We start from the raw sequence: 5,256 nt of genomic DNA, 5'->3' as shown, positions 1-5,256 counted from the left end.
ATATAAACAGCATCTCAACATTCTCAACATTCTTCTTCTCATCTGAAAATCAAATTAAGGTCAGTGGTTTTCTGTAACTTCACTAATTAAACTGTGTTTTACGTTATTAATTAATTTTTTCAGTAGCCGGTTTGCAAATTTTTACTGATGTTGCTATATATATATGCATTGTAATTATTATAGCTTGCAAGTCTTTTGAAAAAGTTTACACGATGTGTGGCAATTTTGTGGCCATTCTGTTACGAATATATGTTACCAACCGATTTTCTACTCGCCAACGGAATAGGTCGTTAGCAATAATGAAATGAATTATAGTTTTTGTTAATTTTATGCATTAAAATACCGTAAATGTTAATTAGTCTGCTCATTTAGGGATTTCTTAATTTTCTTATTATTGTCAATTTGAACAGATATTGCATTTATCTTGCTAGTGACCAAGTACATTGATCTGTTAAATGTTGTTAAAATATGAACATGTACTTTAATTAACATATGGAGGATATGTGCATTTAGATATTTGGTTATACTCTGCTCATTTAGATACCTGGTGAATGTGGGTTTTAATTAACATATAAATTATTTGATATTTTTCTTAAACTGTATGTACGTATAATTATTTGATATTTTTTGCAGGTTACTAAACGTTTAAAATGAATAATGATCGGGATTGGATGTATCAAAGAAAAGATAGTCGGGGATTTTTAACTCGAAATTTTATTAATGGGTTGGAAAATTTTATGCAATATGTTATTTCTCGAGAAGAGTCCATGAATGGGACAAGTATTCAATGTCCATGTTTCAAGTGTGAGAATCGTCAATTCTGGAATGCGGAGACCGTGAAATTACATATACTGAAAAAAGGATTTGTGAGGGGTTATTATGTGTGGGATCGACATGGAGAGCCATATGTGGCTAGACAAAGTGGAGAACAGTCCTCCACACATCATTCCAATACCCAAGGTGAAAGAGATGATGTCAACCTAATGTATAACATGGTGATCGATGTTGCTGGTCCAAATTTTGATCCGGAGATTCCAAATGCAGAGGCACAAAAGTTGTATGATATTCTAAAGTCTTCTGAGAAAGAGTTATACGAAGGTTGTGAAACTTCTCAGTTGTCCGCTATGGCTCAGATGTTAAGTTTGAAATCTGACCATCATTGGTCAGAGACATGTTATGATCAGACGTCACAGTTTTTCAAAGGCATCTTGCCCCAAGATAATATGTTTCTTGATAGCTTTTACAACACGAAGAAGTATATGGAAGAATTGGGGCTTCCTTCCGAGCATATTGATTGTTGTGTTAATGGATGCAAGATATACTGGGGTGAAGACATCAATATAGAGTCATGTAAATTTTGTTCACATGCGAGATACAAAACAAGACTTAACAGATCCAAGAAGGAGAGAAAGAAAGTTCCTTTTAGTAGGATGATCTATTTTCCATTGGCACCGAGATTACAAAGATTGTATGCTTCACCTACGACAGCAACCCATATGAGATGGCATGCTGAACATGATCAAGAAGAAGGTGTGATGCGTCACTGTTCAGACTCGGAGGAGTGGAAACAATTTGATAGAGCACATCCCTCATTTTCCTCAGAGACGAGAAATGTTAGATTGGGGCTTTCTGCTGATGGATTTCAACCATTTGGGGCAACAGGTAAACAATATTCTTCTTGGCCAATTATAGTGACTCCATACAATTTGCCTCCGTGGATGTGTTCAAAAGAGCAATACTTGTTTCTGTCTGTACTTGTGCCCGGGCCAAAAAATCCAAAACAGAAGATAGATGTTTTTCTTCAACCATTGATTGCTGAGTTGAAAATGTTGTGGGAAGTTGGTGTGGAGACATGGGATAATTCTTTGAAACAAAATTTTCGTATGCGAGCTGCATTGATGTGGACTATTAGTGACTTCCCTGCTTATTCAATGTTGTCTGGATGGAAAACTGCTGGCCATTTAGCTTGTCCTCATTGTGCTCACGATCATGATGCATATAATCTTTCACATGGTGGAAAGACTACATGGTTTGATAATCATCGAAAGTTTTTACCCGCCAATCATCCATTTCGAAAGAATAAAAACTGGTTTATAAAGGGAAAGATAGTGACTGAATCTGCCCCTCCGGTCCGAACAGGTGAAGATGTGTTTCAAGAAATTCAGTCACTTGGTTTGATGAAAATTATAGAATTGGGAGGTGCTGAGCACAATGCTAAAGTCATTCAAGCTTACAACTGTGGATGGAAAAAGAGAAGCATCTTTTGGGATTTATCATATTGGAGGACATTAACGATTAGACACAATCTTGATGTCATGCATGTTGAGAAAAATGTCTTTGAAAATATCTTCAACACTATCATGGCCATTGAAGGAAAAACGAAAGATAATTCTAAGGCAAGAGATGATATTGCAATGATTTGTCGAAGACCAGAGTTAGCAATTGATGAATTGACACGGAAGTATCCGAAAGCATGTTATAGCTTAGACAAAAAGCAAAAGCAAAAAGTGTGTGAATGGTTGAAAGATCTGAAATTTCCTGATGGATATGTGTCAAATATGGGGCGTTGTATTAACATGAAGAAATACAAGTTATTTGGGATGAAGAGTCATGATTGCCACGTGTTTATGAAACGACTTCTTCCCATTGCTTTTCGGGAATTTCTTCCGAATAATGTTTGGGAGGCTGTGACAGAACTAAGCCTTTTCTTTAGAGATCTCACTTCAGCTACTTTGAGGACAAGTGACATGCGTAGACTTGAAGAACAAATTCCTGTTATACTCTGCAAGTTAGAGCGTATATTTCCACCGTCATTGTTCGACTCTATGGAACATCTTTTAGTGCACTTGCCATACGAAGCACGCATTGCAGGTCCTGTACAGTATCGTTGGATGTACCCTTTTGAAAGATTTTTACGTCACTTGAAAAGTAATGTGAAAAATAAAGCTCGAGTTGAAGGATCAATATGCAATGCTTTTTTGGTTGAGGAAGCTTCCACTTTTTGCTCACACTATTTTAAGCCCCATGTTCAAACAAAGCATAGAAAAGTTCCAAGAAACGATCCTAGTGGAGGTGGGGAGAGTTTTGGAGGAAATATTTCTATATTTTCTCATCCTGGACGTTCACATGGGAGTGTCAGCATTCGTTATTTTGATGATCGAGAGTACATGGCAGCACACAACTATATATTGTTTAACTGCCCTGAGGTTGCATCATATATCGAGTAAGTTAATTTACTATAATCACACACTTATATTTCCCCATTAATCCCTATTATCTGATTAGTTTATTTTTGTGTAATCAGGATTTTCATAAATCAGCTGCGTGGACATAATCCACATATAACTAGTGTTGAAATTGATCGGTGCTTGGAAAGTGATTTTGCGATGTGGTTTAAAGCTTATGTAAGTTAAATTGATACATTTATATTTAATATTATATAACTGTGAACTATTTTTTCCGCATTCTAATAGTCGCCATTATATTTTTTCAGGCTCAAAATTCATCACTGGTACCAAATGAATATGTTCGCGATATTTCATTGGGACCTCTTCGTTCGGTTAAGTCGGTACCAATTTACTATGTGAATGGGTATAAATTTCATACACGAGAATATGGGGCTGATAGGTCAACGTTCAACAGTGGCGTATGTATCAAGGGATCGAATTATAGCGAGGCTTTTAATGATTACTTTGGAATGGTTGAAGAGATTTTGATTGTCGAGTATCCACGTTCACCGGTCAAGAAAACAGTTTTGTTTAAGTGTCAATGGTTCGATCCTACACCCAATGTTGGAACAAGAGTTCATCCACGTTATAACATAGTTGAGGTCAATAAAAAAAGAGATTGCGTGTGTATGAACCATTTGTACTAGCAATACAGGCCATGCAAGTCTACTTTTGTAATTATCCAAGTCTTAAACGAGACAAGATTGATTGGCTAGTTGTATGCAAATTAAAGGCTCGGTCACTTGTTGAACTTCCTCAAAACTCGACATCGCATCAAGAACCGTTCCAAGACGAAATTCCTACACATCTAAATGATATTAGTACGGATGATATTCCAATACATCTAAATGATGAAAGTGGGATTGGAATAGATTTAGATGATGGTGATGAAACTCCGGAAGAAGAAATGGAATATGAAACCGAAGAAGACGGATCCTCAACAACTGAAAATACCGAAAATAGTAGTAATACTTGTGAAGATAATAACAGTAATTCATCCGAATAAATTTTTTCGCCTATCAGGTATGTAAAATTTTTCTGAATATTTGATGTAATATTTATGAGTTATAATGAAAATACTTATATATATATATATTATATATATATATATATTTATAAAATCAAAATAGTAGTGCACATATTATCGAGTATAATATTTTAATTATATTTTATAAAAAATATAAAAGCAGGGACATGTGAGAATCTGGGTCGGAGACACATAACAAATTAGGGTTTTTCTCTCTCTGGAAGGAGGCGGGCGAATAGAACTCTAAATCGAGAGGTGATGAAGATGAAGAAATTGGCAAATCTTTTATCTGTATGTTCTTCTTCATTTTCTTATATGCATGTGTATATAAGTGTTTATAGTTCATCTCAATTAACCCCCTTTCAATTTCAAAACCCTCGAACCCCCTTGGGAACTCTAAATTGAGCTCTATATATGTGTTTAGAGTCGCAACTAAGCAACACTTGTTTGATTACACTTCTCCGTTAGTCATTTAATATGGGTTGTGAGATTTAAGAGGCTGTCCTTGGAGTTTTTGTATAATCATTTGCTCTCCTTTTTTTGCCTTTAGTTTGTAAGTAAAATAAGAACGGTTCGATTGTTTCAGTTGTATATCTGATTTTATTAACAAGGATTTTCTTATCAGCCCATGATGAAAGATGAAAGTCCTAATAATAAGGGTATTGGTGTTAAACCTGCTGGTTTTGCTCCGTTCGCGAGTCCAAAGAAACGCAGCGTGGGTGCAACTGATGGGAATGCATCTGATGAGAATGCAACTGATGAGAATGCATCTGATGGCGATGATGGTTTTGCTAAGGTGAAACTTGAATTCAAATTTAATTTCAGGTTGTTTATATGTATAAACAAATATTACTAAGTACACTGCATTATTTGATATATAATGTGATATTATTACTATATTTCAGATTGCGAAAAAAAAGAAGGGAAGTGGGAGAGCAAATTTTAACAAGGAGGATGGTTTTGCTCTTAACATCCAGGTCCCTAAGATAACTATCGAGAAAG

At 35.5% G+C, this 5,256-nt stretch overlaps 1 pseudogene; it reads left to right on the top strand.

The window, feature by feature from the left end:
• The first annotated feature begins 767 nt into the window (after positions 1–767).
• Positions 768–4,233, top strand: LOC141699920 (uncharacterized; annotated as a pseudogene).
• Positions 4,234–5,256: the final 1,023 nt, after the last annotated feature.

The sequence above is a fragment of the Apium graveolens genome, unplaced genomic scaffold (genome assembly GCF_009905375.1).
Source record: "Apium graveolens cultivar Ventura unplaced genomic scaffold, ASM990537v1 ctg1499, whole genome shotgun sequence".
Lineage (NCBI taxonomy): Eukaryota > Viridiplantae > Streptophyta > Magnoliopsida > Apiales > Apiaceae > Apium > Apium graveolens.
Note: the sequence above shows the minus strand (reverse complement) of the source record. Positions and strands in the feature narration are given on the sequence as shown.